This window comes from Phyllostomus hastatus, unplaced genomic scaffold (assembly GCF_019186645.2).
Source record: "Phyllostomus hastatus isolate PE091 unplaced genomic scaffold, TTU_PhHast_1.1 phas_scaffold_216, whole genome shotgun sequence".
Lineage (NCBI taxonomy): Eukaryota > Metazoa > Chordata > Mammalia > Chiroptera > Phyllostomidae > Phyllostomus > Phyllostomus hastatus.
Window position 1 is genome coordinate 4,490,081 of NW_025334018.1, and position 12,890 is coordinate 4,502,970.

General features: G+C 42.6%; 1 protein-coding gene across 4 annotated transcripts in view; it reads left to right on the top strand.

Moving 5' to 3' along the window:
• Positions 1–4,869: 4,869 nt before the first annotated feature.
• GATAD2B (GATA zinc finger domain containing 2B) overlaps positions 4,870–12,890 on the top strand; it is an 89,019-nt gene continuing 80,998 nt past the window's right edge. For 3 of the 4 annotated variants that reach the window (XM_045816522.1, XM_045816521.1, XM_045816519.1), the window contains exon 1: positions 4,871–5,015. The gene's annotated coding sequence lies outside the window, so the exon portion shown is untranslated. Of the gene's footprint in view, positions 5,016–12,890 lie in introns of all 4 variants that reach the window. The other variant, XM_045816523.1, reaches the window with a different exon arrangement.

The window sequence follows — 12,890 nt, forward strand, 5'->3', positions numbered from 1 at the left end:
CTTCTGCCTCCTGTTTCCTGAGTCTGGGATCATGAAGGGGGATACCTCTTTTTTTGTGTTTGTTTACCCTGGCTACACATCCCCCTTTCCATGTTTCCACTCCTTGTAGTCTTCAGGCACACCTTGCTTTCCCTGACCAGGTCTGCTACTGGTCCCTTGAGGACAAGGAGTTCTCAGAGCAGGAGAGGGGTGAATCCTGGTGCTGGCTATGGTGGTACCAGTCTGTGTGGCACTTCCGGCCCTCCCACACAATCACCCCCTTGTCCCTCATCTGTACCCCACACAAAGGCTTCATTCTCTGGGGGCCCTGAGCTCATCCCTGCCTTCTTTCCTCTCCCCCAGCTTCCCCCTCCCAACTTCTCCAGTACCTCCACAGGGATGACAACACTCTCCCCAGTAGCTGGTGTTGGTGGCCCTCATGCATCCTAGGAGCCCTGGCATTGCTCCCAGGATGCATGAGGTTGTTCTCCTTGGTTCTAGCTGGAGAAAGTACTTTTCCAACCAGGGCCTCAGCCTGGGGACAGCGTCAGGAAGATAGAGCCAAGGATTAAGGGGCTCGCTGCATGTGGGCATTAGGGAGATAGGCATCCTTTTTCTAATCCCTTTGGCCTACTCGGAATCCTCTTTTTCTTTCCGGTGTAATGAAATAGACACAGAAACAACTCCTAACAGAGCTACAAAACCAATTACCAGCAGGGAATTAACAACAGAAACAAATGCCTTGGAGGAGGAGGGTGGGGGTGTCAATGGGGGAAATAACTTACATGAGCCTTTGATGCACATTCCTGGGGGTGAGATCAGTGGATGAAGAGAAAAGTACTACTTCTGAATTCCGGGCCCTTCAAGCCAGAGGACCCTTCACCATACTGTCTTGAGCATGGTAGGACACTTTTCTGGAGTCCTAAAGAAGCTGTGCAGGAGGGAAGCAAGGGCTTAGGAAATGCCACCTGTTTTGCCAGGGACTAGGAAATGCCTTCTTCAGAGAGAACCCACATGTCACCCCAGGTTCTAATCAGGCCTCATTCCCCAGAATCAACCTCTCTCTCTATCATCCTCAAGGACCTCTGCAAGGGAGCCACTGCCTTCCTAAAATCATAAGTTTCTGTTGAGTATAACGTACCCAGCAATATGCTAAACCATCTGTCATTGGAGAGAATTTTAGGGTTGTTCCCTACCTTAATAGACCATACAATCTTACTGGTATAGAGTGCTTCTTGGTTCACAAACATTAATGAGAATCAACCCTGCTTCTAGCTTATGTTTCTCATTTTGGGGCTTCCTTCTAGAGGTCTGTAGTCAAATGTGCAGAAGTATAGAATTCTTTAACTGCAAGACATGAGTATTTGAGAATTCCAGTAATAAAGTACTCACCATGGCATCTGTTATCCCTCTGTTTTATAGCTTAGGGAGCTGTATGAAGGGAAGGATATGCACATACTACCTAGCCCAATTTCTCTTCCCAGACTTCATAGGCTTGAGTATGAAAAATTTTAGTTAAATATTATCTCTGCCACTTACTAATTTTTTTTATATCTGACAAGTCACCGTATTTTTTGGACCATAAGATGCACCTAGGTTTTAGAGGAAAATAGGGGAAAAAATTTGAAGCAAAAAAAAAGTGGTAAAATATTTAATAACATAAATAACATTTCACCAATGTAAATGTAAACAGAATTCAACAGTAGCATTAACAATGATTATTCCTCCCAAATCTGGGTCAGGGGTGGGGGTGGGTCTTACAGTCTGAAAAATATGGTAGTTGACTGTTATGCCTCAGTTTTTTCTCATCTGCAAAGTGGGGAGGTTGTTTAAAGATTATATACTAACCAAAAAAAAACCCCAAAACAAAACTATTATCTCTTGGAGGGCAGGCCACTTATAGTACAGGCCTCCCCTGCTAGGTAGGTGAGTGTTCTAGGAACCCATCTGTATCAGTGTACCAGTGGTGGTATTGTGAGAGGCTGCGTTTGGTTTCAGTGAATTTTTTTGAAGACAATTTGTTTGCCCATTTCATGATGTGTGATTATGAGCGCACCTGCCCATACCGTACTGAGTGTTCCACAGTTTTTAACCAAAAAACAGCAATGACTCCCCATGCCTCACCCTCCCTATTCAGCAGATCTTGTCCTGAGTGACATTTTTCTTGTTTCCCTGGATGAAAAAAGTCCTCAGAGGGAAACACTTTGCTGATGTGGAAAAGGTGAAACAAAAAATGGCAGAAGCACTAAAAGGCATCAAAATCGGCGAGTTCAAAAACTGTTTTGAGCAGTGGAAAAAACATCTCAATAGGTGTATTGCATCAAATGGGGAGTGCTTTGAAGGTGACTAAAGTTTAAATATGTAAGAATAAATGCACAACTTTTTATAAATAAATTCCGGGTTTTTTGGATCCCCCTTGTAATCCATATAAAATGCTAAGCACACTTAATAAATGTTGTCTTCAAAAAGAAAACAAACAGCCTTGACTGGCCTGGCTCAATGGGTTGGACGTCGTCCTGCAAAGTGAAAGGTCACCGGTTCAATTCCCAGTCAGGGCACATGCCGGGTTTGTGGGCCAAGTCTCTGGTTGAGGGTGTGCAAGAGGCAACGGATTGATGTTTCTCTCCTTTTCTTTCTCCCTCTCTTTTCCTTTCTCTAAAAATAAATAAATAAAATCTTAGGGAAGAAAGAAAAAACAAACAGACTGCATATCCACCACAACAGTGGTGTCACTTGTCTTCCTTGGAACTTGATCTCTCCACATTGAAACCTCCATCCATGGCCTCATTCTTATTTTGTTAGAAGACATGTTCTAAGGTCTCACTGGCATCTTCTTTGGGCTGGTATTTTTCACCAACATATTTCTTATGTTTCCTTACAGCTCTTGAAAGATGGCCCCTCAGACAGCAGAGAATGCATTGGATTGATCATGGGTAAAGCAGCAGGTTAGCGAAAGAGGACTGTACCTTGCATGAGGGCAATGGTTACCTCATTTACTGTTATAGCCCCAGCACCTAGAAGAGTGCCTGATGACACAGGAGGTCCTCAATCATGTGTATTAAGTAACAGTCAGTGAAAGCATTAGAGAATTGGTAGAGAAATAATTTTCAGTTCAGGACAAGACAACCACTACCAGTAGAATATGAACAGATGCTAAATTTTGAACTAAGAGGGTAAAATTGTTGGAGTGGTGAGGAAAACCCATAAGTTACTATTTATTATGTTTACCAAGTACTACTATATCCTTGGCATTGTCCTAGGCATTTTAAATGGACTATTTTATAATCCTCACAATTATCCTATGAGCTAGGTATTCTTATCAGTCATTCCCATTTTACAGACAAGGAAGCTAAGATATAGACAGTAGAGATTAAATAACTTGCACCTAAATCACACAACTGGTAAGAGGTAGAGCAAAGATCCAAACCCAAGTACTTCAGAGACCATGTTCTTTACCTGGATACTAGACTAGAATGAAACAGATTTTTTGCCCACTTAAATAAGAACTGGGGCATGCCTTTGTGTTTGTGTCTTCAGGGTCCTTCATTAAATTTCCACTGCAGAGGATGACATCTAAAGGATTTGAAAAACATGTGGTAGTGCTTCTGGAACCAGTTGTTTCGGTGTTCAAACCACTGCTTAGCTATTAATTAGCTGTCTGACCTTTGGAAGTTACTTAACCTCTCTGAGCCTGTTTCTTGATCTACCTGAATTCAAACTTCAGCTCTCCCACTTAGCATTTGTAACTTTGGGCAAGTTATTTCATCTGTGCCTCTTCTTCATCCATAAAATGAGAATAACAATAATTACTCCACAGTTATGACAAATAAGATAATCCATGTAAAGCTATTAAAATAATAAATAATGTATGTATAGCACAGTGCCTCGCACAGTCTCTTTCCCAAAACATTAGCTGTTATAATTCTCTCAATACACTTTAATACCTGTTCTCTATCGCAAGGTGCTTGAGACATGCAAAGAAAGTTTAGGTGGGCCTAATAGCTTCCGGGAAGTAGAGAGGCTAGCAAGAGGAATTTAGCCTTGAGTTGATTAGGTGGAGAAGGGTGGGAGGGTGTTTCTTTCATTGTGTACCTAACCAGACCAGATCCCGGGAGAAGGAGGTAGGAGGGCTTTGCACACCGTAATTCCTCAGCAATCTGGCTAGCTGCCTTTTTTCTTCTGCTGTCGTGGTTTAGTCACGACAGGACCGTGCTGGGGTAGAAGACCAGGAAGCTCAAGGCCTTTGGCAAACGGCGACAAGCCACGCCCCAAACAGACAGCAAGGCCCAAGCGCCTAAAGCTACTTCTATCGTGAAATTCCTGGATTTTATCGAGATGAAACACCACCTAACGCAGAACCCAGCACTGCTCTCCAGTCTCCATCTTTAGAATTGGAAGAATGAGAACTGGCCAAACGGGAATCCCGGTTTTGGGATACTGGGGTACGGCGGCTGCCTGGGGACCAAAACGTCTCCAAGGTAAAGTTGCAGCCTGAAGCGATTTTTTGACCCCCGACACTTAATGGGCTGTTGAAGACCCGGATGTGTCTGGGACTGGCCGAGGTACCCATTAACGCGCCCCCGCTAGACCATCCCCCTCCTCCGTTTAGAATTGGGTCTCAAGTACGCCAATCATCACTTCGCCAGCCACTCATTCTTCAAAGGTGGGGTGTAGTCCCGGCATCACCTCTCCTATTGGTACAACATAGAAGAATAGGGCGGGGAGGCCGGCTTAGGTTGCCCAATGGGCGTCGTGGCGTGTGGAGAAGGCGGAGCCGAGGTGCTTGGCAGCTGCCCAATCAGCGTCCTTGTTTGTGTGGTGCCGCCGCCGGTGCAGCCGCCGCCGCCGCCGCTGCCCCCGTCTGTACCGCAGTGTCTGCTCCGCCTGCCCGCCCGGCCCGGCCCGCCCCCATCTCTCACCCCCACCCCTGGTCCCGTCATCGGGGTCCGGAACCCCTGTGCCATCGCCTCTTCCTTTTTCGACGCCTCCGCCGCCTGAGGAGGCGAGCTAGCCGGGAGTTACACCGCCACCGCCAGGTGAGGAGCTCTGGCCTAGGCCAGCCTGGCCGCCCGCCCGCCCGGGGGCGGTGAGAAGCGAGAAAGGGAGGGAGGCTGAGAGGAGGCGGTGGTGGCGGAGGTGGGGGAAGGGAAAGGTGGAGGGGCGGGGGAGGGGAAGCGCCCGCGAGCCGACGCCCGCCCGCGCGCCCCCGCCTTGCGTCCCCCTCCCCCCACCCCGGCACCGCGCGCCCCCGCCTCGCGCTCCCACTTCACCTCATCCCCCCTCCCCCCCCCACTCCGTGCGCGCGCCCCGGTCTTTCACTTCGGCCTGGCGCGCCCCCAGCTCGTGTCCCTTGATTCCTTCTCCTTTTACTCTTTCTCCCCTCCCTCGCGTCCCGTTTCCCCCGCCATCCCCGCTTTCACTCACTGCCTCATGCCCGCCATGCTCCCCTTCTTTCCTCTCTACGCGCCCCCCCTTTAACTCTCCACCCCCAGTGGTGCCCTCAGGGTGCGGGGGCCGCTCCCTGCTTTCAATCTTATGTTTGGCGTCGGTTGGGACAAACGGGGTATCCTGAAGGGTAAAGGAAGCACGAGATAATTATCTTTATTTAGGTAAGATCAGGAGCACAGAACCCGACCCCTTTATTTCGTCGTCCACGGTTCTTTCGCCCTCCCTCAGGAGAAGGGAATTGTCTTAGTTTGTGTGGATACTTATCTTCTATGGCAGTTAAACCACTCCTTTCCCTCTGCTGGGCTTCGTGGGCACACCGGATCTGTATCCCAGTTTAGTGCCAGAGGGTCTGTGGAACTAGAACTTACCCTTCCCTAACCACTCGGGACTTAGAGTACTTTTCGCTTCCCTGCTCTTAATCACATCAAGCTAGCTACTTCTTTGAGTTCAGAGGTTTGGGTGCCACTCGCTGGCCCGGGATCTTTCCCCTCTCATGAAGGTATGGTATAGCCTCTTTGGACTCTTTCCGAGCATCAACTTGCCTCCAAACACGAGATGTTAGTTCATAGGGCTGGTACTGAGCTGGAGATGGAAGCATTGTGGTGGGTGGGTGGCTGGCTACTCTCAGCCTTTTATTCTACTGTCATCTGAAGAATCAGGTAGCCTCTCAACCAGTTTTCTCATTTCTGATCAATGAGTATTTGAAGGCCTTTCGTGCCCGAAAGAGCTGGGAGGTACTTAATAAATTTCAGCAAAGCAAAAGAGCAGACTGCAACAGAGAGATTTGGACTTGCAGCAGCTAGAGTAAAAGCAGATTTAAAAGATACATGTTGGAGAAGAGCTGATGCTTTTGAGTTTTTGAAACATTTTTCTCTCTAAAAATTTATTTTTTGAATAGACTCTGCATACATGTGATGCGAAATGAAAAGAAATGTTGCCTCTCACCCTGTCCTTCAGCCCTCCAGTCCCCATTTCAGTGTAGCTGCCTTCTGATGGTTTTCTGGCAGCAACATGGTGTCTGTATGTTGTCTATATGTTGGAGATTCACACATTTGAGAGTTTAGTGGTAACTTTATTGCCTTTTCTTTGATACACTGACTCTTCCTGGAAACCTTATAACCACTTGGATTCATATTTTTGGTGCTGGAGCAGTCTTGATAAGAGTATTGTTCTAGAGTAACATTTCTGTTGGTACTTGATTGGGAAGGAGGCTACCTCTGGAGCTGCTAAAGGTAGTACTAAGGAGGGGCTCAGTATACTTTGAGGGGAAGCTCACACCTGTTGGAAATGGTGCTGCTTTTTTTGGTGACTGATATCCAGCCCCCGACTGTCTTGGGATGGGCTGGGTCAAGGATAGTCTTTCCTTGGGCTCCTTGAGCAAATAGGTTGAATGAATAATGCGTTAATGAGAGTACTGATCTGGTGGTGCTGTCTTCCGTTTTTAGAGGAATGGAGTTTTTAGTCTAGAGGCAGTGATAGTCATCACAGTAAAGAATGAAGATACTAATCAGCAGGAATCAGAAGGCTGGACCCATGGGCCGAGTGACCCAATTTGAGAACAGGTGAAGCTTATGAACTTTTGCCTGGCTATTTCTTACTTGAAAACACTTTCCGTGAGGTGGGAGTGATTTGTAGCTGACAGCAGCATCCATCTTTATTTTATGACACTGTGGTTTGCTTTCCCTGACTGTGTGTGATGTCTGCTAACTTCCTGTTTAGAGGCAGTCCAAATAGGGTCTGAATAGAGGCTGTGTTCAAATACTTGTCTAGGAACAATGTTAAACCAGGTTCCTGGATCAGCTCTTCACATCTAAGTTCTGGAAGTAACTTTCATTGCTGTAAGCATAAGGCCACAGGGAGGTGGGGGAGGGAGTGGTGAGAAATTGGTTCTGAACCTCATAGTTTTAAAGTATATTCAAAAGCCTGGGTGTTGCCCTCTCCCTTTTGGTGACAAATGTCTTCCTCCATACCTTTTTTTTGCCTGGCCCTGGCCCCAGGTTTTGGTTAGAGAACAGCAGTGTGGATGAAGGGGTCACTGTGTCAATAATAGTATCCTAATCATGTACTGGGACCTTCAGATTCCCACTAGTTATAAGCAGTATCTTGTGTGTAAACTAGTTCTCTTGTTTCAGTTTACTGATTTTTTCCTTCCTTGAATCTCATACCCACCAAACTGGAGGTCCGTGTGTAGGGGAACAGCATCTGTGCTGTCCTGGTTTCTAGACTCTGGACCATATTGCACATTAGCCACCCCATTGGGAGTCACGCTGACAAGCAGCTCCTCTGCACTCAGCTCAAAGTGCTCATGTTGCTTGGCTTATTGAGAAAAGCCAAACCAGTTTTGGTCAATTAAAACATGGTATAGAAATCATAAGATCTGAACCATAATTTGGACTGAGGGACTTTCTTTTCCAGATCCTTTTGCAGTACTTAAAGCCGGGCCTCATTACTTATCAAGGCACAATAGCTGGGCATTTTCTGAGGCAGTTTCAAGGAGAAGGGGAAAAAAAAAGACACACACCCAGAGTGACTGTAAATCTAGTCCTGGCGTAAAGCTGCCCACTTCTTGTTCAGAAAAAAATGCAACCTATCAGACAGTGCCACACAAAGTTGCAGTTCCTCTGCATTGGCTAAGCCTGGGAAAAGATAATGCAAGGAAGTTCAATTTCTGTTGAAAAGTACTGGCTTTTGGGGAGGAAAGCTTCTGTTATCCATATTATTTGACTTATCCTTAGTAATCCCTGTGATGCTTTTTCTATAGGTTACTGGTTGGGGATTTTGATGGTTCCAGGGTCCATGAAACTGAAAGCCTCCTATATTTGTGTAGTAATGCTGAAAGCCTCCGAAGAATAGATCTGATATGGAATGCTCCCTCTTCATGTTCCATCTTTTACCTTCTCCCTTATGGATAAGTGAAATATTCCTCGTCCAACAGGAAAGGACTGACCCAAGGCCATTAAGGGCTTAACCTGTTTCATATGCATACTTCATAGATGGTCTTTCTCTCAAAATCCTCCAATCTTTCCCCTTGTCTTAAGTTGCCATCAGCTGGCACGAACTATCGAAGTTTTGGGTTGTAGTTCCAAAAAAAAAACACAAACCAGATGAATAAGAGTATCTGTTTTGTTACTTAAAAAAAAAAATGTTTTTTTGCCCTGGTTGATGTGGCTCAGTGGATTGAGTGCTGGCCTGTAAACTGAAAGGTTGCCGGTTCGATTCCCAGTCAGGGCACATGCCTGTGTTGCAGACCAGGTCCCCAGTTGGGGGTGTAAGAGAGGCAATCTATTGATGTAGCTCTCGCACATCAGTGTTTCTCTCCCTCTCTTCCTCCCTCCCTTCCCCTCTCTCTAAAAATAAATAAATAAATAAAATCTTTTAAAAAGTAAAAAAATATTTTTTTTTATAGAAAGAGGGGAAGGGAGGGAGAGAACCTTTGATGTGAGAGAAACATTGATCAGTTGCCTTTCATATGTGCCCCAGCCAGGGACTGAAACCTCAACCAAGGTATGAGCCCTAACCAGGAATGGAACTGGCAACCTTTCACTTTTGATGCCCTACTAACTGAATCACACTGGTCAGGGTTATTTTGTTACTTGTGAGGTACGAAGTAGTCAAATTCCAGACCTGAAGGAGTCATTAGTAATTGCAAAAGCTTCTTTGACAACATAATTGTTATTAATACTAACCAGTGAACTATTAAGGGAAATGACAATACTTCCTCAGCCATTCTCTTGTTGCTTTTCATATCTGGCTAGTATACGTTTTAAAAATAATTCAGGTTACTGTTACTCAAACCTGAAATTCATGCTTTAAGCCTTCTAAACAAAGCTGTCTTGATCTTGTCTCATTTGGGGGGAAGGTGGGATTTGTAATCTCCTAAAATATAGGTTGCAATGTTAGTAGGATTTTAGATTAGGCATTAGGATTAATAAATTCCCGTTATGGTTGTGAAGGGTTAGGAATGTTAACTGGAGAGCTTGTATATCTCTTACCTAAAAGGTATTTATAAATTTAGCTTTTTGAGAGTGTTTTAATTTAGACTTTCCTGGGAGGGAGGGTGTGAGCTAGTAAGTGGCAAATAGGATTAGTAGAACACAGGTGTAGAGTCTAGAAATCCTGGTTTAAATCCTAGTTATTTTGCTACTTATCAGCTATATGACTTTGGGAAAGGCTCATAATTTTTGAATTGTCATTTCCCTCAGAGTAAAAACCAGTCCTTACAGTAACATATAAAGTATTACATAATCTGCCTGCTCTCTCCACTCCTCTTTTTGATCACCTGTCATCATTTTTGCTCATTCCATTCCAGCCATACTGACCTGTTCCTTAAACACAGGGGTTGGCAAAAGTAGGTTTACAGTTGGGAGTATGTGAAACCGCTTATTCTTGTATTAGTTATTAATGTATTATTTGTTTGTATTACATCTATAAGCCTACTTTTGCCCAGCCCTGTATATTAGCCACACTCTTCATTTTAGGACCTTTACACTAGCTATTCCCTCCAGTGAAAAGTGAGAAATAGTGATTTTTTTCCACAGAGGTAATACAAATGAATAATTTTCTAAAATCCTTCTAGTCTTTGCTTAAATGTCACCTCTTTTTAAGTATATGCTATTGATTATGCTATTACATTTGTTCCAGTTTTTTTCTCCCCTTTATCCCCCTCCTCCTTGCACCACCCCACCCTCCAGCATTTCCCTCCCTCCTTAGTTCATGCCCATGGGTTATACATACAAGTTCTTAGGCTTTTCCATTTCCTATACTATTCTTAATCTCCCCCTGTCTATTTTGGGCCTACTATTTATGCTACTTATTCTCTGTACTTTTTACCCCTTTTCTCCCCCTCCCCACTAATAACCCTCCATGTGATGTCCATTTCTGTGATTTTGTTCCTGTTCTAGTTGTTTGCTTAGTTTTTGTTTTTGCTTTTTTTAGGTTCAGTTGTTGATAGTTGTGAGTTTGTTGTCATTTTACTGTTCACAGTTTTTGATCTTCTATTTCTTAGATAAGTCCCTTTAACATTTCATATAATAAGGGCTTGGTGATGATGAACTCCTTTAACTTGACGTTATCTGGGAAGCACTTTATCTGCCCTTCATTTTAAATGATAACTTTGCTGGCTAGAGTAATCTTGTAAATGTCACCTTTTCAATGGGACCTTATTCTACCCCTGTGTAAAATTTTAGCTTCAACTACCACCTCTCACGTCTAATTCTTCCATATTGTGTTCTTTTTCATAGCACTTACAACTTTATACCATACTTATTTGTTGCATTTATTACTTTTTGGTTCACTTTCTATTATATAAGGTCTATGAAGGTATGGATTCATTTTGTTAAATGCCTAATGTGACATATAGTTAATACTCAAATATTTGTTGATCAAAGTAGGAATAACTTTCCCTAACCTTATGTTTGTTTATAATGACAGTATGAAATGTGATAAACATAATGTGATATCTTAAAATGTTTGGTGAACTTTGAAGCATTATACAGATAATAATTATGTAATAATTGCCTTCCCATTAAAATGGTAAATAATCTTGATTACCGAAAAAAAATCTTCATATACATAAGTATTACCACATCTCTCCTAAACTCCAGTTGTCTGTTGTGTGCTAGACATAGCCACCTCTATCCCATTGGTACCTCAAACTAAACATTTTTATCATTTCCCCTTCTGTGATTCTTTGAGTCACCTAAGCCAAAAATGTGAGCATTGTTGTCAGTTCCTTCTTTCTTATCCATTACTTTCTAAATATTTCTGAATCTATACGTTTTCTTGTATTTCCATTGCTGGTCTTTTCATTGATATCCACAGCAACACTTATTTGGAATATTGCTGTAATCTCTTACAGTTCTCTCTGTTTTTAGTCTTGTTCCTTTTAAAATTTCAATCATACTATCTTCAAAATGGTCTAACAGAGATCTGATTATTCTTCTTCCCCTTCTCAAAAGTATTCTATAGTTTCCAATCACTCGAAGGTAAAATATGAAACTTGAGATAGCATTCAAGGCCCTTTATAATTTTGGCCTTTGCCTTTCTCTCCAGCCTTACTTTTCTCCCTTACAGTTTATACATGAGCAAATAACAATTCTTTTAGTTCCCATCTCAGCTCCCAAATCTCATTTCAAATGACTGCTTTCTCTGGGAAGTCTTCCGTGACTTGCCCAGAGACTTAGATGTGCTGTTTTCTTCTTTGCTCTCACTCTAGTGTCTCTAGACATCTAGAAATATTGTCTCTCCCCAGTGGTCTTTTAACATCCTGAAAGAAGATACTGTGTCTTTTTACTACTGTGTCTCTAGTGCCTAGCATGGTGCCTGTCACTTAAAAGATATTTTAAAATATAAGTAATCTTGTGGGTTGAAAATATGCTGCATGCATTTAGAAGATTCTCCTTTTGATATGTTCTAGAGGCAGAAGAGCAAGGTTAGAATTTTAGTTCTGCCACTTATCATCTTTGTGACCTAGGTTGAGTCACTTGAAGTCTCCCAAGCTGTGGTTTCCTCAGGTGAGAAATGAGGATCAATAGCTGCTTTATCTGTTTCACCAGGTTTGTTTGTCAGTCAAAGGAAATTATACATATAAAGGTACTTTATAAACTGTAAAGCACTGTATAATTATTATGAGCTAATATAAGCTTAATTCTCCTCATTACTTATTTTTCCTCATATTGATATGAGTCCCTTTCTATCATTGAAGCCATAAATACTCTTATACAACATGTATTCTCTTTATATTCATTGTCATCAGTAGGTGTTATATACGCCTGTATATCATCTTAAATGCGGTAAATTTAAAGGCTTTGTCAATATCCCAGTGGATAAAAAGGTTGCAGGATCCTGAGAAGTTATACTGCTCATGGAGTGTCTTAGTCATGAATTCTATATTCTCAGACTTAAAAGAAATTTGCACTTTTTTCACCTTTTTAGAACTGAAAATGAATTTAAAAAATGTAAATGTGAATTCATTTATTGAGCACTTTTGTGTAAGACTTTTTACTATTTTAATTATTACAGTAACTCTGTGAGGGAGATCTTTTTACAGATGAGAAAAAAACATAATCCAAAGATGATGTAATTTTACTGGAACCTCACACATTAATGGTGAATTCAATATTACTTGAATGACTCTGATTCCAGAAGTTGTGATCTTATACTCCTAACATTTCTTATAGAGTTGTTTTACCTTAAAAAAAAACAACAACAACACTGGGAACCAAAGTGTCCCAGGTTCGATTCCCAGCCAGGGTACATTCCTGGGTTGCAGGCCATAACCCCCAGCAACCACACATTGATGTTTCTCTCTCTCTCTCTCTCTCTATCTCACTCCCTTCCCTCTCTAAAAAATAAATAAATAAAATATTAAAAAAAAAAAAACAATAAAAAATCCCCATGATAGTTCTCAGTATTAATAGGTTTTATGTTAAAAAATTATGTAATCAAATAGGGTTTAGAAAAAT